The following is a 26699-nucleotide window of genomic DNA, read 5'->3' as shown; positions in this document are numbered from 1 at the left end:
AACAAAAAATGTTTTAACTGAACACATCATTCAAATTCCACAGGCTTAGTAACCACAGTGAGAAAACGATAATTCCTAATCAATGTTCGTACGTTCATCGGTACCTTTTTTATCACCGTGGGATAGCTGCAAACAACTCTTAATATATAAAAATGAAAATCAGTCTGTTTGTTAGTAGCACTAAAATATAGTTAAAAAATAGATAGAGTAGCAAATAAGCATGCGGTCCATCTGATAATAACTGTTACTGACCATGGACATCTGTAATCAGCCCCAGAAAGGTGTAGGGTTTTACCTAAGCTCGGTCACAGATAGGTACATTGCTACTACCCTGAGGACGGAGTTAGAACGCCTCGTATTATTATAGAACCACACCCTTCAAGACAGAATACAACAGCGCTTGACACTGCCGTTATTTGGCACAAAAAAGTGTGCCGATGGTCAATCCATGATGGATTATTCTCTATACCAAAAAATATAATCGGTGTTTAACGTTTCTTTCTCTGAGTGGGAAAATTTTCAGACGAGTGACAAGATATGAAAGGAAATTTCGCGCAAAACCAAAAATAACTTATTAAAAATAAATTTGGACAGAAATTTCATCTAAAAAAGGGTTAACTTACTTATCTTAATCTTGACCAATTAGAATTCCTGATAAAAATTATAATTTTAAAACACAAGACAAAACCACGCGGCAAAGCTAGTTCGCTTATAAAACTTTTTAATTACACCCAGATAAGATCAGTTGGTCTAAGTGATAAAAAATGTATGATCAGTATGTCACGCCACGACCATCTCAGGTGGTCTCGTGGTCGCGTCCCGCTGGGTCGCATACCACCAGGTTAGCATACCCAGCCCTATGAGTGTTGCCAGTTGATTTTTTTACACTATATACGGGGAGAATATTAATTTATAGGCAATTTTTAAAAGTAATGTAAAAAATATTTGATAAGAAATAAAGTATGGAAGTGATAGCATCTCTATTTAATTGTAATAAAGATCGAATTATATTTTTAACCGACTTCGAAAAAGGAGGAGGTTACTCAATTCGACCGTATATATATTTTTTTTTTTTTTTATGTTTGTTCGGCGATTTTTTCGCGATGCCGCGACCGATCGACATGATTCATACACCATTGTATGCGGCTAGTTTCACAGGGGGTCCCATTTCGAGGAAATTTGAAAATTTCCGCCAGTTTTCCCGGAAAATTGGAAAAACCCGATTTCATATAAACTTGAATAAGTCGAGTATTTCTTAACCAATTTTAATTTTCTTTTTTTCATATGAAAGGGTGTTTCGTTGCAGTACTTTCCTACCTTAACATTAGTACGCTCTGATGATTAGAATTTAAGTTATGGGGTGGAACTCATCATCACTACCCCATGGAGCTTACGAATATATGATAAGGTCTTTGAGTAGAGACATATGATGGAAGATATGACCTTCAATTCTTCAATCCTGATGATGCAGAGGTGCCTCCCATGTAAAGTATATAGATTAGACATTTGTTAGCAGTTACAATATAAAATAATATTACAGTGTTTTTTGAACATTGACATTATTACCTAATTACGAATTTATTCATTACTTGAGCATACTTATGTAATTAATTATTATGCAATTTGCTCAGAATAACATACATAGATCTCACAAAGATCGAAATTAAATCATTTTTAAATTTGTCTGAAACGCCAAAAACTTTCTCTAAAATTAAAAAAACTCAAACATCGATACGATTTAAAACTAAACTAGGCATAAAGAAAAAAATAAAACCAATGGAATGCAGCAGACATTCAAATAAAGAACTCGCGGGCGCTTGGCGCCAACGTTCCACATATACTTTTTTCGAAAGAACCACGATTCAATTTGCTTGAGACCAGCGACGGAGGGCTTTGATGTTAAAGAATGCTGTTAGAACACTGACTTAGTAAGAATAGACGCCTAATCTAGTACATTCACGAAGAATGTTCGGACAGAACGTCTGTCAAATGTTGACTAGCAACGTAAACTTTGTTAGACATCATTCGTTTTGTCATGAACATTAAACACTTATATGTGAAATGGAATTATTTTAGATATCTATTTCATTTGAAATGAATGGAATTTTCCGCATTAAAATAGTGTCTTTAAAAATTTTGTTATGTACAAAGTGTTTTCCGTTTTGCAGTGAATTTTTGGATAGTTTTATTACACGAAACTTGACATTATACAATCGACACGTAACCAAAGAATCCCAATACACAGGACTATAGAAAGGACATTGTTACCATATATTTCAGATGAACTTATAAACAATTGGTAATTACTCTTGGAATACACTTTTCCCCATGTACTGTCTATCTGTTCCTAATATAAGAATGTCTTTGTATGAAGAATGTTCCCATTGGTCGAGTAATTTACTATTGATCTGAAATTGTAAAACATTTACATTTTAAAGCAACAACTTTTATTTGAGACGTATTTCAACACAGATTCGTAAAGTATTTGTAGATCAATGTTTAGAACAATTAGCAAATGTAGTCTTGTGAATTTGCATTAGATACGGTCAATTTGCATAGCTCGAGTACGTAGCACAGATAAAATAATCATTAGTTTTAAATGTTATTAATAGGTCTATGGTATGCGGTAATCGTTTTGGGAAATAGCGAGCATCTGTTAATTTTATTTTGAATATTTATACACATTTTTATAGGTAACTGAATTTAAACTATGGGTTACAGAATTTATTGGAATTTTATTAATTTTTATTTATTTAGGAAATAAAAGTTGTCCGAAAAGTACCAAGGTATTAAATTTTTACGTGAAAGTTAGGAATTTTATTGTTACCAAAATTAGACAGGTGCTTACTTATATAAAAATATGGACTGAATCTTAATTTCACATTTTTTAAATTATGATTTAAATTGAGCTAAAACATCACCTACTTATCCTATTAAAATCATGCATGTTACGTGTTCATTTTATAAACATTACCTAAATTATGCACATAGTAAGAACGCATAACAATAGGTAGGTATGTTATTTATTTAATAAATTAAGTAATACGCCCTATATTGTATTTAATGTCCACACTTACTCGGGACCGATGTCAAGAGTCCATGGGCGGCAATAACCACTTACCCTAAGGTTGGTAGTATGAGTTGCTGCCTACGTCATATAAAAAGAATATCAGACGCTCTCGGCAACCAAACTACAAACTACAAGACTCACATTTACAGCGATAGCGGCAAAAAGTGTAAACTTCAGTTACACAAACTTACATTTACACTACCTGAATCGATCAATGTAATTGTACCAATTGTAATTTTACAAAGTAAAAGTTAGCGTTTATCTGAAGCATTATTCAACAGACTAATATCTGCAAGAAAAATGCTGATATCTTTTCGGCTACCGTCGAATCTTATCAATTGATTTTTTTTTATTTGTCGAGACTTGTCTTATTGTCGAATAAACTTAGGTATATGTTTCTTACGCTTATATTACAATTAGTAAAAACTAATTAAATTTCTTTTTTTTTAACATAAGATTAGGGAGCAAAAACCCTGTTCGCCTGGTGGTAAGGGATCACTACAGTCCATAATTGTGCTACGTAGTGCGATATGGGATTGGACTCCCCCAGTTGTATGGTTGGACTATTTCCGCAGCGAAACCAATTTTAAGGAACAACTTAAAAAGTCCTAGTCTGAGAGAGAGTTGTATGAGACATACCTACAACTTTAAACGGGGTATTTTTAAAGGTGCTTGTCAACTAACAATAGCTTATCGCTTATCGCCATCGGTCAGTCGCAACGAAACAACCAAACGACAGTTTAACTAATCCCCCGAGGGCCACTTGCGAATGGCGTCGTCGGCTTAAAATTAAAAAAAAAACAGACTACGCTCACAAATCAAATTGTCGCGATCAAACCGCCCGGAAAAGGACGCAACCGAATTGGCAATAGTTGAAGCCTTTCTTCCAGGATTGGATTGGAGTAATCCTTGCAAAAAATACAATAGCAACGACATTTGGAAGGCAATTGCACTAAATGTCGTTAAGCTGTTTGCTCGGCCGTGCTTATTGAGGCTCAATTGTCGTATGTAGGTGGAGGATAGTAAAATATACAGAAACCGTGTTGTGAAATTCGTGTGTCGACGAAAGGATGCCATTACGGCGACATTTGAAGTCTAATGGAGAGAGACGACTTTTTTCTACATTTCTACATAATTATGGAGACATTTAAAAGTATACCTTTCGATAAATACTCCTGGCAAGACTACTTACGATTAATAGATATCATGTGATATATGATACGATGTATAAGAATATGTTTCGGTAGTTATAATTTTGGTATGATATAAATAAAGTAAATTATATACTAATTAATAATTAAGTAACAACTTTTAATTTAATAAATATAGATGTAGGATATCTAGTATTGTATCCGAAATTTTCGAAAATAATGAGGGTAAACGTAAAATGTTGTGACACTTCTGCAAAATAACTAACGTGGAATGTTACTCTGCCAGCCATAGATAAGTATAGATATCTCACCGCCTTGTTCAAATCTCACCGTCATTGAAAGAAGCCATTACATGGCTTAAACGGCTCTCCAATGTTGCAGCCATTTAATGGCTGTCATGGTGTAATTTACGCGGAACAATGCCGACATGTACAGTTAAGTGGTACAAAAACACGAAATCGAAGAAAAAGTACGGAGAAATATCGTTTCATTCGTAAATATTCTAAAAACTACATTTTTTTAAATATTTTTCAAACACGAAAATAGATGAGAGTGTCAATTTATATTGTAAATTTGTTACATTTTCTGATTAGGAGTGAGTAATCTTTACTAGTCTATGCTGCCAGCAATGATTTATATCGTAAAGTGATTATTAGTCTCATAAATAGTGTAAAGTGTTTTATTGGTCATCCTGCCCACTTTAAAAGTGTAATAATAGTAATAAGTATATGTACGTGCTAAACAAAAAATAATAAATGTTACTTTGACATTTTTAATTACAGATTATTTTATAATAAAATTGTAAATTTTGAAATGTGACGTCACAAATTGGATGATCTCTCCTCGCCCCTGTCATACAAATATACACTACGATCGCCTTCCATCCCGTTTACGTGTAACGTGTAATGCATGACCCCGTATTTAATGCCCTTTCTATATATTTTCTATAATCTAAGTTTTCGCTTTCACAGATAAACCATATGGATCGTCTATGTGACGGGAAATGCAATTGGATAAGAAAGGTAAGTGACATCTTTCCTCTCCTTTGTCATAAGATGTTTGCACACGAACAAACATGCCACTGTGTATTAGATACATCTGCTGTTAAGCCATTTGACATAAACGTGTAAATGTTGCAATTTTATTTATCTACGTACTTGGTAGCAGACGAGCATGCAGTCCACCTGATGGTAAGTGGCTACTGCCGCCCGTGGACATCTGTAAACCCCAGATAGGATTAGATATTCCTACCTGAGGTCGGCCACAGATGCGCCGCTACCCCTGAGGACTAAGTTGGAATGCCTCGGAAAAGTATGTCTCCCTTACCACACCCTTCAAACCAGAACACAGCAGCGCTTAACACTACTGTTATGAAGCAGAAATAGACGTGACGGCACCACCGCCACACCTAATATACCTATGAGATGTTGTAGAATTCGTCTTAATTGTGGGAGTGATAAAGGCTATATTTTCGAACAGATTTTTTTATATAATAATTCTTTAGTTTATAGAATTGGAGGGGCAAAAGAGCTTGAATTCCATTAATGGTCACCGTCGCCTCTGAACATCTGAAATCAAACCCAAATAGGATAGAAGTATTTGAGGTTGGTCACAGATGCCTTGCTACCTTATTTTTACAAGTCTTTCCAACTTAGGATTCCAATCCCTTTTTAGATTCATTGATGCCGCAATGGGCGGCCAGGATCCCATACCATCATGTGAACTGCATGCTCGTTGGTAATTTAATTTCATAATTAGAAAAATATTTAACAAATCCAACTACCTAAAAACATAACTTATGTCGCTCCTCAATTTAGACGAAATCAACGACTCATAATTATGTTAAAATCAAGCCGCTTGAGCAGCAGGGTGTACCGAATAATGAGATATTCATACTATGCTCAAAAACATTCCTTTCCGCAATCTGGTAAAATATAGTTAATTATTTTTCATATATTTCATATTTAACAAACACTATAATATTTGTGCCGTTTGCGGTAGAGACACTGGGTCCGTGGGGGCCAGAAGCACGACGGTTCTTCAAAGAAATGTCGTCGCGTCTGGTTGACGTTTCTGGAGACCCAAGAGCTGGTGCGTACTTTGGCCAAAGAATAAGTTTGGCCATACAACGTGGCAACGCGGCCAGCATTCTTGGGACTCTACCGGGAGGCAGTGATTTGGACTCATTGTTTTATATTTAATTGTTTATATTTCCTTAAGTTTAATATTTATTTTTTGTTTAAATCATATTTTTTGTATATACTGTATATAGATTTATAATTTGTAAATAGTTAGATGTGTTATAAAAATAAAGTCTTAAAATTACAAACACTAAAACTTAAAAGAAACAACTTATCTTTTATTTTCGAAAGGCGCCTGAAATTTTATTTTTTTAACGATACGTTATATATTTTCTAATCACCTTATAAGTACTGGTATACATTAGTACAGAGAACGGGCTTACCGACCGTAGAATTATAGAAAGTTGTACACTTGTTCGTTCAAATTTTGGTAGGAATTGAACATAATTGCTCTGATACTTCTGCGAAAAGATAGGGTTTGTGCATACTAGCATAGTGCAATTCAAATGAGTTTGTTTTTGCTTTTTGGGGTCAAAATAATCATGAAAATATCTAACAGCCATGATTATTAGATACCCATTTCTAAAGTTTAATTAAAGTGCTATCCAGTAACATAACCATTTTAAATCCTAATTAATTAATTATTGCGATGAAATAAATATCACATTTCGATTGCACATTGATTTTTCAAATCTACCTATTGTGCTAGTCAAATTGCTGTGCTGTGTGTGATCTGTGCCTGAATTAAGCGGTTTTCACGATCTTTATTATGGTCTTTATTATCTACCAATAACTATTCCGATATCTATAAAAACTTGTGACCTGACTACGTTTAAGAATATTCCTCTGACAACGGTCATTAACCCTCTAAACTATGTACCCAAGCCAGTACCACTTCACCACACCACTTCACCGCACCTACGGATTCCTTTCATCAATTTCATGTGTTGACTAAATAAAATCAAACAAAAAGAAATATAGCACAAAAACCATTACCAATATGAACGCAGCTTTGCCCAAACTACCGAAATGTCACTCCAATTCGCCACGGGCCGTTGCCGCCGAAACGGGTCTGAATTTTCAAAAAAACTTTCGAGAGATTAATTTGTCATTTGCGAGCACTAGTTTCGCCAATGCAGTTTGATCGCGAATTTTTTGCCGGATATCAATAGATTTGTTTTGCCTACACGGTACGGTGGGTACCTATGTGTTTTTTTTATATTTGCTTTAAATATGACATTTTATTCCGTCATTTTTTATATTGGCTTTAGGTAAGTATGTCCGATATTGGCTTATGGTATTTCTGTTCAAGGTTTGATTTATTAGTGGCTTATGTCAATATATAGTCTATGTATTTCACCAATGTCAAATAGAGCACTTCCAGCTCTTAAGTAAAAATCGGTCTTTAGTGGCTTCTCAAGTGACAGAAATTCTTTTATAATATAAATCAAATCGAGCATGCATTATAATTAAAGTGACCATTGACGCTAACGAGGACCTGGAGGTCTACCACCATCTTTTAAAAACCATCATATTTCAGGAAAGTTTTATTTCCTCCTTAAAACAGTAAAATATTCCGTCATACACAGTTGAACAAACTTAAACCCTTATAAATTTTTCGCTTATCCACTGTATAAAACCAACTGAAATTGTCATAATATTTTGCTTAAAAAGTCCTTTGCTTAAAATTTCCTGCAAAAAAGTAAAAGTATGATTAAAATAATATTGTGTTAAGAGATGGTAGTAACCCCCCTGTAACATAGATATTCAGTAATCATGTTATTAATAGGTGGTAGAATCTTTCTTGGTTCAATTCCGGAAAAACTACCGCCCTTCCTATTTCTATCTTTAGGCTTCTGGGTAGCAACGCATCTGTGGTCAACCTCGGATAGAAATTTAATCTCAATTGGGGTTTACAGAAGTTGTCACATGACGTGTCTAGTGGCCAGGTGGTGACACTAATGGTTACATAATGCAAAAAAACCTATGAACTTTTACTGTGCTCAAGAGTACCTAGGTACCTACATGATATCTGCAACATATCACACAAAGTCATATTATGTCACCAGTCTTCCGTGACGTCACAATAGCCAAAAGAGGCTTACACATGAACTTGTCAGATAGGCCCCGAGCGAACGGTAAGCGATTTCTCGACGCAGTAGAGGAAAATCGCATTAGAATTCTATAGTTTAAATATGTAGAATTCCATTACTACTTTCCATTATTTATATGCATTGCGTTTAATCTTAGGCTACCTTAACCTTGGTAACTTACGATAGTAAGTGGTGCTGCTGAGCTCGGACTTCACCTTTATACACACGATGTATACGATGCATACTCATTTGTAACTTTTTTTATAACATAGGAGTAGCCATGGACATCTGTAATCAATCCTAGATAGGATAAGATACTCCTACCAGACTTTGGTCACAGATGCGACGCTACCACTGAGTAATAAGCTGGAAAGGCTCAGAAAAATATGTCTCCCTTACCACACCCTTCAAACCAGAGCACAGCAGCGCTTAGCGCTGTTATGAGGCAGAAATAGGTGTGGCGGTGGTGCCCTCAGAGTCGAACCGTAAAAGGGGTCTGCCACCTACTGTTACATCAGACTGCATGTTTCCTTGTTATTTAAATAAAAAGACACACCTCCAGGTGGACTGCAACTTTAGACTCGTTTGATACTTCAATATAAAAAAATATTTATTCGCTCATCGCTTTCAATACCACAAGTGCCTTAAGCCAGTGTTTATCACGCTCTCTTGCTCCACGCGAGAAATTGTTCGGAAAATAGCAGCACATCCTCAGTACGGTCAGCAGTTGTTCCTGTTATACTGTTCCTCTATCATATTGTACCTTTTTTAGTAATATGCCTACGTTTTCTATTTAGGTTAATAAAATAAAGAGGCTATAAACTCTTCAACAAACGCATTGAAGAGTTTTGGTCGAAATGCTAAGATTACCTACTACTAGAAAAAATCTAAGACTATTTTTTTATAGTGGCTGGCAACTTGGTCTTTCAGTCCGGGAGTCTAAGGTTCAAATCCCACACAGCTCTGATTAATTAATTGAATTGGATTTTAATAAATATTTCATATTAAAATTTATAACTGATATTATAGATTTTTATGTAATTTGAAGTACCAAACAAAATTTACAGTAAACTGAAAAGTGGTTATGGCTGGCGTTGAATAATAACATCTTATTTAAATTGGAGTATACCTATACCACATCCTGCAAAACAAAATGCACCAGCGCTTAACACTGGCTGTATTAGGTGTGGTGGTGTCGCCGGAGCCACAAAGGGTTCAACCACCTTTGACCAATCTGTCTCGTATCTTCTCGATCGAACCATACTAACCTTTTATGATTACTTCTAAGATTACTCTGATAAGTAATCGTAAAACGAAATAAGTAGTAAAATACAAACTACGTACACTTCACTAATTACGCTCTTATAGAGCAACTATTTTGCAAAATTAAACTTACGTAAGCAAAATGGCACCAAGAACCGCATGCAACGTAAGTAATTCGAAATAAGAAAAATAACGATAAAGTTGTTCCCGAGAGCAAACAAACAAACCCGCTTTATGAGATGTGGAGATTTCATCGCGGTTTCAAACTTCGCAACTCGTGAACAAACAAAAAGAATATATTCTTTTATATATATGTATGATACGTCGACGAAATGGCGTTATTTTTAAGGAATGAAATAATTTTATTGTACTGAATATACCTACGTCGTCAGCCTTTACTGGCCCACTGCTGTACCCTTACCATAAGTTTTTACGTTTTGACAAATATGACTGTTTTGGTATTTGTTTACGTATTTGCCCATACAATTTCCAATTAGCGGTTTGCGGATTGTATCAGAACTATAGTGTCAGTAACGTAACATTAAATGTCAAAATTGACAAAATGGCGATTTATGTTTTGTCTCCCTTTTTTGCGAACATATGAGGGAGACAAAAAGTTCATCGTCACTAGAGCACTTACTTATTGTTACGTTTACTCAGTGGTGAGCTTTCGACTACTCATGGTGAGGGTACCTGCAAGGTATTTAGGCCTGGGTCCATCGCGTTTGCCAAGTGCGAGTAGGTAGACTTCGCACGCATTTTAGAACATTTTTTAAAGAACTTTCAGGTATGTAGGTTTCTTTATGGCGTGTTCCTTTATCATTATAGCAAGTGATAATTAAATTAATACGCATATAACATTAAATTAATTCGGGCAAATAATTAGCTTAGTTATTCAACGAGGTAATGTCGCTAGCGATTTGGGGACTCTTCCAAAGTGCAGCACTTTGGAAAAAGCTATTATATTTAATTATTTTTTCATAAGTATTTATAATCTGTTTACTTTTGTACTTTTTATTCAGTTAATATTGAAAATAATTAAATGTGTAGTTAAACATAAAAAAAATATTGTGAATAAAGTATATAAATTATTGTACGAATAATATTAATTCGTATAACTTATTCTTAATATTTTCAACTAATATCACCAAATTCATTCCATTAACAAATATTCCTTCCCTACAAAGTGGTAAAGTATAAAACAGGTTTACCGGTTAACTTGACTAACAGGAAGGGGTAATTAAGGGAGCACTCCCAAACAGTTTAACTGTTACGGATAACTGTTACTTTCGGCTTCTTCTGACCCTTCGGTTTAAGTGGTTTTCACCCTTGTTTAGGCGTTTTCTTTAATAGATACAAATGTTAGTTTGTTCCGTGAAGTTTTGATTTAGCTACAAGATCAGATTTTGAGTTTTGGCTTGATCTGTATGACTTTTGTGTTAAATGAAGACTGTACCCTTAGTAGGTATGAGTTTTTAAGTTTTGACAAAAATTGCTGTTTTTGTATTTGTTTACGTACATTTCCATATATTTCCAATCAGTTCTGATACAATTCGCTAGGGGCGCTGATTGGAAATGTATGGGTAAATACATAAACAAAAACAAAAACAATCATTTTTGTAAAAACGAAAAACTCATACTAAGGTTACTGATTAAATTTTCATAATACATGCATTTCTATAGCTGCTATGTATAGTAACAAAAGTAGAAAACTTACAATAAAAGAAAATGAAAATTTGGTTACTTTGACTTGGTACTTGATACCTATTTAGTATTTGAGCATTTGAGCAGTGATAGCCTAATGGTTAAGAAACTCGGCCTCTCGAACGAGGGGTCCGAAGATCAAATCCCAGAAACTTATTTTACAGATTTTACAGAGTTATGTGTCTACTAGAAATTAATTACCACTTGCTTAAACGGTTAAGGAAAACATCGTGGGGAAACATGCATACCTAAAAGATTTATATAAAAAGTCAAAAGTATGTGAAGTCTAGCAATACGCACTTGGCCAGCGCGGTTGACTTCTCATTCTGAGAGGAGACCCAGTCTCGTCAGACCTGTGTCCAGGGACAATAATGTGTTGATGGTGATGATGATTTTATTTCATACTAGCTGAGCCGACAAACTTTGTACCGCCTCAGAATCTATTTATGAAATATATTTCATATTTACTCACCTTTTAAACCTTCCCTTATCACACATTATTCTAAGCTGAAATTAGCCCAATTGGTCCAGCCGTTCTCAAGTTTTAGCGAGACTAACGAACAGCAATTGATTTTTATATATGTAGATGATATAAGTATCTTTATAAATCCGATAGCATTTTGCTTCTTATTTAGCTTAAAGAATGGGTGTCTTATCTTAAATTTACCTACAAACTGTGTATCAAATGTATAAGAACCAGTAAAGGTTCAATTCTGTATAGGAAGTAAGAAATTACGAGGGTTACCGCTTACAGTAACACCGTTTACTGACCACTTGACAGACTTCCTGACCTCTATCTGAATATGAGAGGGTCGAACTCGGACAATTGGGGAGGATAAGATTTCAAGGGTCAGAAAGTAGCTTATTATTTTGAATGGTCAATTTAAAAACCGAAGATATAAACTGATTTGTTTACATAAACAAACTTAAAATTTAAAAAAATCTTTTGAATTCATTATATATTTCTTTTTTATGAATATAATATATGAATATTTTAATAATCTATAAAAAATAATAATGAATTATTAATTGTTTATAAATAATAACTCTTAGATGGTTTTATTAAATAAGTTTAGCTATTAATGTATTTTAAAATATAAAATATAAATTAAATTAAAAATGTAAATATCATAATTTTAGCTATAAATTATAGAAATAAATTGAAATTAATAAACTAATAGTTCATATATTTTTAATTCATATTTTTTTTCTGGTCATATCTCAAGATAAGTATGATTTATGAAATTTGAATTTATGACAGTTACTTTTACAAAGTACAAGCATAGACATCAGTTACTGGTAGATACTTGTTATCATTCCCCTGGCTATCTGAACAGGGGTTGGAAACTGAAACAACTGGGGCGAAATGGTAATGACATTGAAAAGCGGAGGGAAGCTAATAGAGACATGACTTAGGGAAATTGAATAGGAACAAAGAGGGCTAAGGGTTTGGTTCAGATTTATGATTTATGTATTCTGGTATGTTTCTACAAATAACGCTATGGTACTCGTATAGTCCGCTAAACTGCTAGCCCGCTCTGAAGTTGTTGCGAGCAGGTATAGTCATACAATTTAATGTGGCGATGCGATTCATTTCTATATTCAGAGGTGACTAGCAGTTTTACACGGAATGTACCTAACTCTTTTGCGTTTAAATTGAATATATGATATTATTCCTGACATCAGTTATTTTTCCATCATTCTTCTTACAAGTTGAAAACCACACGCGAATACTTCGGGTCAGAAATGCTTATAAAATAAATGTAACATAAAAGTTAATACTTTAATACTGAAATCAGGCCTAAGTATTCAAGACTATGTTGACTTACTTACCTATACTTTACAATACTTAGGTATACTCTAATGTCCTGAAATGGAAATGTAACACACAAGCCATAAATCGAGTGAATGTGAAACATTGAAAGCCAATAACAATGACACGAGATGTGCCGACCACCAGCGCAACGCCGACACGGGGACATAACTTGTATGCTTTGTCAGTACCCTGCCCAGAGTAAGTATAGAGCGAGCTTAGAGATACGAACACTGGGTACGTGAGAACGTAAGTGAATGGTCTTATACGGTATAAGGTAGTCATAATTCGAGTTCTAGTGGACTGAGCCTTGTATACTTTGTCAGTACCCTGCTCATAGTAAGTATAGAGCGAGCTTAGAGATACGAACACTGGGTACGTGAGAACGTATGTAAATGGTGTTATGCGGTAAAGTAGTCTGAGTTCCAGTGGACTGAGTTAGCAAATTCGTCTATTTACTAGTTAATATCGTGATTTTGACAAAATTTACTGTGAAAACTAGTAATTGTGTCGACTACCAGAGCTACAGCCGACAAGGGGGCATATTTGTGTACTCTTGTCAATCCCTTGGTCACAGTATAAAGTGTAGAGACTGCCTAATCGGGTACAATACGTTCCTTGGAACATCATTATATACGATACGAGCTTTTGCCCGCGGTTTCGCTCGCGTTACGAAGTAATATTATTAACTAAGAAGATTTATACAAACTTTCATCCCCTATTTTATGCCCTTGGGGGCAGAATTGATTAAAATCCTTTCTTAGCGATGCCTACGTCATAATATCCGCCCAGTGGTTTGGGCTCTGCGTTGATAGATCACTATGTCAGTCAGTCACCTTTGAGTTATACATACATTGATGTATATATTTAGATAGAGCAGTGATAATATGACTTCTAGTGGACTTAGTAAACATGATTGTCGTTTAGTTAATATCGTAAATCCGATGAAATTTATTGTAAAAAACTATTATTTTAATATAAAATTTCACAAGTAATCGAGGATGGTCGTATCTTATAGACGTACTCTATAGCAATTATTGCTCCAAGGTCTGTCGTCAATCGAGGGTGTTTTTATGCATAACGGCATTATACTAATACTTTGATCTCCAAACATTTGAGATTGCCGCAGTCATGTTATTTTTTTCTTGATAGGCGCAACGCAAGATTTGATATGATATATCTACTCGTATAAATAACAATCATTTTGTAATACTTTTTATCTTACAATATTTACAATAATTTTCACGTAATTTATTTATTTATTTATTAAAGACACACCAACAGCATTACATACAATATATATTATACAAACTTATTCTAAACACGTAGACTGGTATGCATGCCAGTTACAGGTGCGTACATCTTTGTTAATGCTGAATATAGACGATCATAATATAAAGTATAAATATAGTATAAAGTTTATAGACTAAATAACTAATATAAAGTATTGTTCTGTAGTTTATTTGCAGAAATGTGCGGTAAGCTTTTAATTAGATATGTAATTAATAATTATGTAAATATTGTATGTTTGTATTTTTTACATTAACACATTATTTTTGTATAGTTTCTTGTTACTATCTACTTTGTAACAACTTTCATAATATATGAGTGAGTAATTAGAGCAAATGTTGGTGTTGGTATGTATGGTCATATAGGGATGTATATTTATATTTTTGTACGTGCACGTATCATACTTATGTAGAGGAGGTGTAGGGATGTTGGCACATACTACATTATTAAAAATATGTAGAACCCATCCTTCCTATTGGTAGAGGATTGGCACAGTAGTTTTTATCCTAACTTTATGTTTGCAGATTTAAACAGCCTTACCAAGGCGCCGGGAGCATCACACAAGTAAACCAGCGTCGGAGATCGATATTTGAAACGCCTTTGTCACTTCGATGTTCCGCTCTAGTATGGGACACGGGGATGATACTATTTCAGATTTTTAAGATATTTTCATTTAATTAAAATTTATTAAAATGGCTTGTTAAAATGTTAGTAGTTATGCACTTAAAGTTTTAACTATGCCCTAATACTATAAAGCTATAAGCTATAAAGTGCGGTCAATTTAAGCTCTTTATTATAAAAACAAAAATGCCGATTTTATTTAAAATAATTTATAACTTATTGTCACTCCCACAATTTAGACGGATCTAGCGACACCTCATATGTTAACATCTGTCACGCAGTTTGTGTTGTAAAGCGTGTCAAAGTATCTCATTCTGCGATACATATGTAAATCCATCCTCAGTTTGATAAAAATAATTCAAAGCTTAAGCCTATGGGTAATTAACAACCCAAGTAAAGTACTATTTCATTCTTTAACGTAAGATATTTACGCAACATACACTTATTTTTCACGGAAACTATATCTCAAATATCACATAACATTTCAGAAGTCAGCATTTTCCTACAGACCTGCGTCCACTAAACGTCTTGAAATCACCTTTGAACAGCGGGCTGTAAAAGGTACGGTGATGTAACGCTACCTTCCTCCCTTACCGTACTCCGCATGGGAGGGCGCTGCGCTGACCCGCGGCGCCTTCACATTGTTACGGACAGAGGAACACTGTAAGAACAGCGACAGCTATGGAGTCGACTTATAAAATTACTAAAATTATTTTGTCATCTTTATTTCTTACGGTCAGAGGAACACTCTAAGAACAAAGACAGATGTAGAGTCGACTTAAACTCAAAATAAACTAATTATTTATAGAGTCAAGTTCAAAATTCGTAATCGTTATTATCTAACAACTTTATTACTAAGCAACATGATAAGCATGATAATGCTTATGTAACATGAGTCATGTAACATGTAACTGGCAAAGTGCAAATTGGTGGATTTTAGAACTTTTATTTTAAGAAACTCTACGACGTGCAGGATTTTTAATGTTACACACAGTTGAACCAAATGATAATTAATTTTTGTGTTCAATTTTCAATTCCTTAAATTTTTCACGTTACGTGCAGACGTACCTGGAATTTCAAATTCAAAACGCCAATTCAGAGGACCAGTTTTAGCCACTAGGACTCACTAAGCTATCACTGCCCTACTACTTATATATTTTTAAACAACTTTAGTATATAACAAACAAATTACAACTATTGCCCAACTACTATTAAGGTATTATAAAATATTATTTAACAAAGAAAATTCATCTCCACACCACCCCTGTTCCAACTCAGACACATTCAAAGGGATCGCGAGATTCTTGCGTCCCGCGCCACTTTCATTTCATATTTTATTTTATATTTTTATTTATCCAATGCTATATTTTTATAACTCCAACTAGACGACTTTTTATGATGGTCCTCATATTCTACGAGATTTTTGCATCAGCGTTTTGTAATACACATTCGCCCTCTAAACGGGTGTACTTAAAAATTATGTGATTTTCATATGAGTGAACTGAAATAGTAAATATACGCATTTTGTTAGTGTAGATTAGATTTCATATTATTTTTTAATAATTGTTTTGAATTTTTTTTATTGTAATTGGATGTCAGGGCAGAAGGGGGTAGAACCCTTTGTAGTTCGACTCCGGCGGCACCACCGCCACACCTATTACTGCCTAATAACAGCAGTGTTAGGCGCTGCTGTGTTCCGTTTTGAAGGGTGTGGTAAGGGACACATACTTTTCCGAGGCGTTCAAGCTTAGTCCTCAGGGGTAGCGGCGCATCTGTGGCCGACCTCAGATAGGTATTTCTAATCTATGAGTTGATTACAGATGTCCATGGACGGCAGTAGCCACTTACCATCAGATGGACTGCATGCTCGTCTGCTACTCCTATATTAATTAAAAAATATATATATTTGTAGGTAAAGTAAGAAATGAATAGAAATAAAGTTTTATAAAATTATGCCCATTAAATAGAATTTAAACAATAACCATTTTAATTGCTGACTACGTTAAGATCATTTTCAGTATTAAACAAAGAAAAACCTTATTTTCTTCCTAATATGAGGTAGGACTAACTGTCGACGAACGACAAATTATGTGAAATATCTTTAACTAAATCATTCGTATTTAGTTTTACAAGTAATCGTAAGTAATAGTCTAGTGTTTAAAATCTAGACCTCTGAATCAAGAAGTGTGGTTCGACCCCAGACACTCTCATTTCAAAGTTCTTATTAAGTTTTATTGTTACGTAAAATTTAATAAAAACTATTCTAGAAGATTTCCTACGTTTTTAGTTATACTAATGGCTGTTTTAGTATTTAGCTACTATTAGTATTTTTACTGTTTACTACAACTCATAAATTGTAATGCTTACAAACCTTTTATAAAATTGACTAATTAAATAATTTCAATAACGAACACATTACAATTATATTAATGGGCATCTTTTTAATTTCTTTAAATGTGCTTTCTAAGAAAATGGGTATATCCATTATTCATAACATGCAATATATTCTTACCGGTGACCGTTTTTTCTCTACATTTATTGAGAAGTCAAGTTTGAATTATAATAAACAGCTGATGAAAATTTCACAGAAGTGGTATTAGCAAATAAAAAATTAAGTGCGACTTCATTTTTATTTAAAACGTGTCTATATCAACATAAAACTTTTTTATTTTTTCCCTTATCGTAAGAATTTTTCAAAGTAATTATTTCAAGAAGTAGCGCCTCATTCGTTACGGTTTTACAGACCATCACTGAATTAACCACATTTGGTAGTGCCAACTTAGAAATAACAGCTTAACTAAAATATCTATTTAGGTATAAGACAGTGTAAATACCTATGTCTATGTATAACAAAACTTTTTCAAAGAAGACAGCAACGCTACCATTGAACTACTGCTACAAGACAGATATAAGTCTATCATCAGTACTCCACTATTGTCCCACAGCTGGGCATAGTCAGGACTCCTCTCAGAGAAAGGGATTAGGCCATAGTGTACCGCGCTCGCTAAATTAGTATTCGCAAATTTAGTAGTACACTTCACACACCTTTGAGAACATTTTTAAAAAACTTTCATGCTTACCTGCTTACTTAGTAACCTCAAAGTAACACATTACTTACTACATTTTTCTTAACAGTTATAGTAAATGATCATTATTTTATAACGCACATAGCTTACAGAGGTGTGTGCCTGGAATTCGAACCTCGGACTCCCCGTCTAATAGGCCACTAGGCGATAACCTAGTAACCTAGTCGTAGTCGATAACCTAGTCGTGATAACTGCTTTTAGATATAGGTGCAAAATTCTACTGCTTTTAAGTCTGAAAAAGAGGCGTACAGGATAAAATATTGTAATACGTATAATAGCGTATATCGATATCTTCCAATACCGCATTATAGGCGAACGTTGGGGAGGGAATAGATACACCAACGCTTCGGCTTTTGGTAGGACATTCCTTTGTTATGACTCTTTTATTATATACCTGAACGTGGCACAAGCTGAGTTTGTCCCTTTTCGCGGTCGTTGCAACACATATTATAGTAATAATTAAATGTAACTTTTTGTCGTTTTATTTCTTTCTTTTTCTTTTGTTTTATGTTATTTTTATTTATTTATTTTTGTCTTTTCTGTTATAATATTTCATTTGTGTTGCAATTATCCGAATAAATGTTTCTTTCTTTCTTTCTTTCTATTAATTAGTAGCAGAAGTAGCACCTAATTCTTTACGGTTTTACAGACCACCACCGTAATTTAACCACATTTGATATTACCATCTTAAAAATAACAACTTAACTAAGATATATTTTAACTTTTATTCATTAGACATTTTTTTTATTATTAACGCACCTTTTAAAACTAATAGTATTAATTTAACTAATACTGCCTACGATTCGGCGTGCTTCGGCGCAGCGCAGCGAAGCGACGCCTGTCCTGTGGAATTATAGCACCCGGCTACCACTTACTGCGGGCAATCGAAATACCTATGAGGAATGGTATTACCATATTTCCTACAAGTTCAGAAATAAATAGCGTGCTGTAAGATTCTATTCTGTTTATTCCACTGATTGTAAAAAATAATATTAATTTTATGTGAATTTAAACCAGCAAAATTGTCGTCTTTCCCATAAAATCCTGTAACAAAGTTGGCTACTCTAACTGGGAGAAGCGTTGGTCGACGCTTCGGCGTGCTTCGGCGCAGCGAAGCGACGCCTGTCCCGTGGAATTATAGCACCCGGCTGCCTCTTACTTCGGGAAGTCGAAATATAAGGAATTTTATTAACATTTTTCCTTTAAGATGTTATTATGCGCGAAATATTTGGGAATTTTAAACTTTCAGCAATGGATGTAGATTGACAATAAATGTCGAGTTTATAAATATTAATATAATATATTATTTACTATTGAAGATATTAAACTATATAATAGTGTCCGGTTGAGGCGGAAAAATGTCACCCACACCTTGTTACCAATTGGTAGTAAATCGATCCGAAACATATGTCAACTGTCAATCTATCTGAGATGTTAGCCTAGTTGAAAATTTTGGTAAATTACTTCTGTTGATGATGCCTTATATGCGCTAAAATTACCTTGCCTTGCCTTCTAGATTTTCTGAGACAAAGAGTATCTATGTTAGTAAGCTCATAAGAATGGAAATCTTTATAAAAAAATATCCACCCCAAGTCAGGGATATGTTGTACGTGAAAATCTGTGAAATCTCAATTGTTCCCGTACTTCATCATTTATAGATATTACAATTACTTTGAATACTATATTTTTCACTTCACTATATTAAATACTTTTCTGTGAAAAGTGTGTTTCCATATTTAATTTGTTCTTGCAATGAGCACACTAGGTTTACCACTTTGATACTTCACAATTATTATTGTAATACAAAATCGAGTAAATATTACAAATATTATGATCACAAGCTGCCATCTACAAGAAGAGCATCCCACAAAATTTACCAAAATGCGGTAGGTACATACAATATTACTCGCATATCCCAAGAAAACTATGGACATCTCTACGACACGGCGAGGTGGGAGACCAGTTATTCTCAAACTTGCGAACAAACACTTGAGAAATAATTTATTTTCCAGTCTATTATTTACTGCAATAATCTTAACAGTAAAAATACTTTGAATACCCCTTTGTGAATCGAAAAATCACATACTTTAACTAAAGGTAATTACATAAAAAACTACATTTATGTTAATTGACTGATGCCATTAAATGTAAGAGATGATAAGACTGTAGTTCGATTGCAGTGGCATATCTCCATAGTGATAATTTAAGATATATATAGGAAGATTTAAGCGAATAGTAGTAGTATATGATATACTACTACTATTCGCTTAAATCTTCCAGACGTTTTAATAAAGACATACAAGCATTGAAGTTGAGTCCTCAACACTAACAAAGTCTCGTATACTACTTTAGGATTCCCAACCTATCTAAATCGGAATTCAGGTGGTAGAACCCTTTATGGTTAGACTCCGGCGGTACCACCACCACACCTATTTCTACCTTATAACAGCAGTGTTAGGCGCTGCTGTGTTCCGGTTTGAAGGGTGTGGTAAGGGAGACACACTTTACCGAGGCGTTCCAGCTTAGTCCTCAGGGGTAGCGGCGCATCTGTGGCCGACCTCAGGTAGGAATATCTAATCCTATCTGGGGTTGATTACAGATGTCCATGGGTGGCAGTAGCCACTTACCATCAGGTCAACTGTATGCTCATATGCTACTCCTATATTATATATAAAAAAAAAACTGTAAAAAAACAAATTCAAATCACTTCTCATAAAACCAAAACATTGCGTAACTTTCACACAGTCTACTAATTCAATTCTTACAACCAAACTTTGGGTACCTCTGTCCGAGGGTGCCGGGGTCGAGCTCTCCTCCGGGCCATTTGTCAGTGGCAGGACGTCGCGTGGGGGTGGCCCCCACCCCCACGTACTATGAGAAGGACGGGTTCCAGCGTGTACTAGAATTGAATGTTAGATTAGAATTGGAGTTGGTGTTGGGATCGCTGAAAATTATACGGATGACATTTACCGGAGACGCATAATTATTTTGAGTACCTGTAGGTATCTATATCGACGGGAGACACTACCGCCACACCTATTTGTGTCTATAACAGCAGTTCTAAATTTTGTTTTTCGTTTTTAAGGTTGTGACAAGGGAGACATAAGTTCCACTTTAGTCCTCAGGGATAGCAATGTATTAATACTACCAGACTAGATTTGACTGACTAGATTTTGATTACACTCAGGATGAGTATGGCCGAGATGTGTGATTAAAGTCGGGTAGAAATTTATTCTTAACAAAGATTGATTACAGATGATTGTGGTGCAGATATTTTTTTTCAGATTTTAGACTTATGTTCTTGATATTAATTATATTGATATTAATAATAGTTAAGAATGTCTATAACTGGCAGTGACCATATACCTAACATCATAGATTCACTGCTTGTTTGTTTGTTCAGTTTACATAAAAGTCACTTTATAAAGCCTTCTAAGAGAACTACAGTTATTTTAACAGCAGCATTGCAAAATCCATTGTCATAATTTTAAGTTTATTATGGCCTTAGTATTCCTTTTAACAGAGCTAACTTTCATACCAAAAATAATAGCATTACAGCCACACGTCGGCAAGTAAGTACACATACGAACAAAAGGTACTATAATAAGTACATTAATTCTATCCCAAACAATTTTGTGCCCGAATGTACTTTACGCGCTGCGCGAGACATTGAGTAATGTGACAACACATTACGTGTCTAACGTGGGGATAGACAAAGAGTACTGTTATACAGATTTGTTGTAGCTCGTAACGTTATAACGTTATATTTATGTAACGTTGTATTTACGTAAGGTTGCGTTATTAAAGCAAGTATTAAAAATCTATGCAAATAGAAATTGCACAGACACAGATTTCTGCCTAATATAAGCAGTCTTAAGCGTTAAGGATTTGAAGGGTGTGATTAGGTTACCTTACCGACCTATCGATACCTACTTAGCTCTGATCGATCTCGAACGTTACTCCCAAAGACAAAGTTTGACACAAGTGTAAGGCTGTAAGCCCTAACACATCTTTCAAAAGAAAGAAGCCCTATTATCTAAATAGCAGTGTAAAACGTTACACTGCTAATATGCTTTAGATAATAGGGCTGATGTTTTATCACAGTTGAAATATTCAAAGACCTACAACCATTACTATCGGTAAAAATTAAATCTCGAAATATCTCGCCGTTAACTTCATGTTTCCCTTCAACGTTATAACCAACTGATTTATTACTGCATGTGAGGAATTCGAACTCGGATCTCCCAATCGAGTTAAATTGGGACCACTATGCTATCAATTGCTTAACAAAAAAACGGTTTCTACTGTACTTATCGTGAATGCTATGGACACGCACAGAGACAAATAAACAAACACCCAGACCCAGAAACAGAAACATACATTCATCATTTTTATATTAGTTTGGCTGAGGATCGAACCCGGGACTCTGGGCGTCAGACCGATGATGACCGCTGCGCCACGCGATTCCTCGAATAATACGTACACAAAATCGAAAAATAAATAATACGAACGGAATGTAGCCTTTACTACTATTACGTCACGGAAATCGCAAACACCATGTACCCATGCCACATTACGACACCGAGGTCCGGTAAGGCGATTACCGTCTAGAAGCCAAAGCGTTGTCCCCTTCACCCTCTCCGACCCTTTGTACAAAGGTACTTTGTACTTAATACAAAGGTAACGCCTGTTGTGTCTTACGAGGAAATATTGTCTGTTCTATAATAGTATCGATTTTAAGTGTTCCTTGCGTTTCTGTGGAAGGGTTTGGATACTTACTTGCTTGTGACTGACTTAGTATACGGTGATTGGCAAGAGATAGAACCCACGGGCAGCAGTAACTGCCATGGGATACGCTTAATACTTCAGTCTAATAAAAATCACTTAAGAAATCATATGACATACACAAAAATAAATACCATTCTAAATAACAAATAAACAACAGCATAATGTATTTACATATTGATGCATACGCTTATAAATATAGACAGTTTTCGAACCACGTCTATGTCAATGTAGTCCAAAAACTAGCCACATTACGACACCGAGGTCCAGTAAGGCGATTACCGTCTAGAAGCCAAAGCGTTGTCCCCTTCACCCTTACCGACCCTTTGTAACGGCCTTTGTGTCTTACGACGAGGAAATATTCTATTTACGTGGACGCTTTATCTATCGTGTTCTATTATAGTATCGATTTTATATGTAGTAGCCATTACAATAAATATATTTTATATGTTAACCACATAACAGTGTAGTGCTGCTGTGTTCTGGTTTGAAGGATGTGGTAAGAGAATACGTGTAAAAGTTTATAGAAGGGTTTTGATGGAGACATTTGAATCTTATCTAGGGTTGATTACAGACATCTATGAGTAGACAGCATGTTCGTCTACTACTCCTAAATTATAAAAAGATAAGATTTTTTATTAAATTATCTTGTTAATTCGTAATTATGTCAAGTTCAAATATTGCAAGTTAAATTTGACCCAGTTCAGGGTATCTATGTCCCTGTAGTTCCGGGACCAGAATAGGGCTACGGTATCCCCTGCCTGTCGTAAGAGGCGACTAAAAGGGGCTTTCGGGGTTACGGGCGGCAAGAGTGGGAGCTCGAACCACCCGGCTAGCGACCCCGGGAAGGACGACGGTATGTGTGGTCGCATTCCGTCGTATACACCAGACGGTGTGGTGACACAAAGTCACCTGGGCGGAGCCCGACGGGGCAGTGCGCTGAGAGGACTCCGGTCGCGTTCCTTTGGAGATCCCGGAGTCCTCTACGCAGCGCCGAGGACGGCCACCGGGGGGGTTTTAGTGCGGTAAAAGTCCCACATAACCCCGTGTCGCTCCCACGGCACCGGGTACCTTTTGAAGGTTTCCCCCTCGAGAAGAAAAAAAAAAGTTCAGGGTATCTAACTGAACTGAAATGTTGCATGCATAATGTAAGCCGGATTAAAATTCAATATTATTTATTATTACGAGCTTTTAATAAACATAAATAAACTGAATTATGGTAGATAGATTATTAAGTTACAAGACTATAGTAAGTTTCGGTTTCTGTGGTAAACTGCATATGAAAGCCGCAATAATGTAACCATCATGTAAAGTTACTAAGTTCCGGCGTAAGGCGATTACGGGAGTCGAGAAGGCACAGAATATTTCCACCCTACACTGCCCTACAGTGCCCTACACCAGTGTCCCCTTTATACCGGACCTTTATCGACTTTAGGCGGGTTTTCAACGATTCACAAGATACGTGCTATCCTAGTGAAGTTGTGATCTGTTGCAATCAATTCGTATCATGAGACCGCAGTGTTAACGCCTGAATATAATATCGACCTGAGCGGATCATAAACCCTCATGCTTGTAAATAAGTAAACAAGTGAAATAAAAAACTTCTTTCAAAAATCTTAATTATAAAATAAGTGATGACGTACTTACTATTACAAACTTATAAAATGATAGTTACGAGTACGTTTACGTTTCTGTGGTTCATATACATAGTAAGAACGTATCAAACGTCGTGGGCCGACGTAAGGCGATTACGGGAGCCGAGAAAGCACAGAATTGTTCCCCCTGGCCCCTTGTCCCCTTTGTACCGGACCTTTGCCGACTTTACGTAGGTATTCAAAGATTCTCGTAAATACGAGCTATCCTAGTTGTACTCTGTTGAAATCAATTCGTATCATGTGACCGCAGTGACAACGCCAGAGTATGATATTGTTGACCTGAGCTGATGATAAACCATGATGTTTGTTACAGCATCGTTTTAACACAGTTTCATTAAAAAATACGTAATGAAGAACTATTACAAACTTACAAAATTATAGTTACTTTTACGTTTCTGTGGTTCCATATGATATTATTGACCTGAGTGATGATAAACCCTGATTTTTGTTATAGCATCGTTTTAGTACCTACACAGTTTCATTATAAAATACGTAATAAAGAACTGTTACAAACTTATTTATAACTTATTATATATTAACTTATTAACGTTAAATTATAACTTTACGTTTCTGTGGTTCATATTCACAGTAACGCTGTTTGTCCACCAACCACCGACACCGAGCCGATACCGATAATTAAGACGGCGCCGAAGTAGCGTACATACATTTACTATAGCAGCTTGTCCATCGAACGTCCGTCACCCGAGCACCGTCATCCCATAGTAAATGTATGTGTACGCTACTTCGGCGCCGTGATTAATTATAGGTATCGGCTCGGTGACGGTGCAGTGGACAAACAGCGTAAGGATGCATCAAGTACGACGTGGTCTGACGTAAGGCGATTACGGGAGTCGAGAAGGCACAGAATTGTTCCCCCCGGCCCGGTGTCCCCTTTGTACCGGACCTTTGTCGACTTTAGGCTCGTATACAAAGATCTCGTAGATACGCGCTATACTAGTTGTCTCTGTTGGAATCGATTGGTGTGAGAATTTGCGATGTTTGAACGTTCAAGGGATTATCAATTTATTTTATCTTATTATATATTTTTTTATTAACTCACTTTCATAGTATTTATGAACTATGAAAGTGAGCTGGCCCGGTGTCCTCTTTGTCGACTTTAGGCAGGTTTTTAGATTCACGTAGATACGCACAATCGTAGTTGTCTCTGTTGGAATCGATTGGTGTGAGAATTTGTGACGTCTCAAACGTTGTAAGGGGTGGTAAGAACGAGATATGTATATTTTTTTCTCAGAACTACCTTATTACTAACAGATTAAAGAATATATTTCGTTTATATAATATAAAAGAACGACCATAACGGTAATAAATGGTCGATTTATAAAAATAATATTTGTAATTCATTTGAAAGTCTTAATATATTGCGTAGATAATTAATAAATATAGAATTTGTTATTTTAATTTTAATGTCAATTCTTTAAAATTTAAAATTCCTGTAAAAGTTAAAAGTGGTGGTAGAGTTATGCTATGCATTACAAGATGGCGCTAAACTTATATTTACCATTTATGACATCATTATTTTATTAATACTACTACTTTTACTGATACGAAGATACCTCGACGCTTATACGTAATTGAAAATACAACACGAAATATTTTCAAATAAAAACACAACTTAGAAATATAAAAATCAACAAAACAGTTTACCTTAACTAAGTTTCAAAAAGACCACACGTCTAGACGCATTTTCTAACACACGCAAAAATAGATATATGTGAAGAGAAAATGGCATTAAATATTAAACTAAGTAAGGGAATATAACCTTTATTGTATGGAAATAAGGGTCCAAAGACTGCAAAACTAATATAGTACGCAGGAACGTCAATACAAACAAAGAAAAGAGGCGAACTAAACGACGCACTTCAATAATACGCAAGTGCTTGTGGCAAAGGAATATGAACCTTAAACTTAGGGTTGTCAACGAAACTGTAATATATATTTTATTACATAATTTATGAAACATTCTATTTTGTTGAACATTTCAATCATATTGTTATCAAATAGTTTATTGCAGTGCAGTTTATCTGTTTGAGGTGCTGGAAAAGGTTGTTAAGTATTTATTAAAGCAA

The 26699-nt window shown here is 35.1% G+C and overlaps 1 protein-coding gene across 1 annotated transcript in view; it reads left to right on the top strand.

The window, feature by feature from the left end:
• Nucleotides 1-26699, top strand: part of LOC140746175 (T-box transcription factor TBX2) — a 324177-nt gene that overhangs the window by 99780 nt on the left and 197698 nt on the right. The window contains exon 2 of the mRNA XM_073078214.1: nt 5193-5243. The gene's annotated coding sequence lies outside the window, so the exon portion shown is untranslated. The remainder of the gene's footprint in view (nt 1-5192; nt 5244-26699) is intronic.

The sequence above is a fragment of the Epargyreus clarus genome, unplaced genomic scaffold (assembly GCF_041222505.1).
Source record: "Epargyreus clarus isolate Ecla_fem2 unplaced genomic scaffold, WU_Ecla_fem_2.2 ptg000012l, whole genome shotgun sequence".
Lineage (NCBI taxonomy): Eukaryota > Metazoa > Arthropoda > Insecta > Lepidoptera > Hesperiidae > Epargyreus > Epargyreus clarus.
Note: the sequence above shows the minus strand (reverse complement) of the source record. Positions and strands in the feature narration are given on the sequence as shown.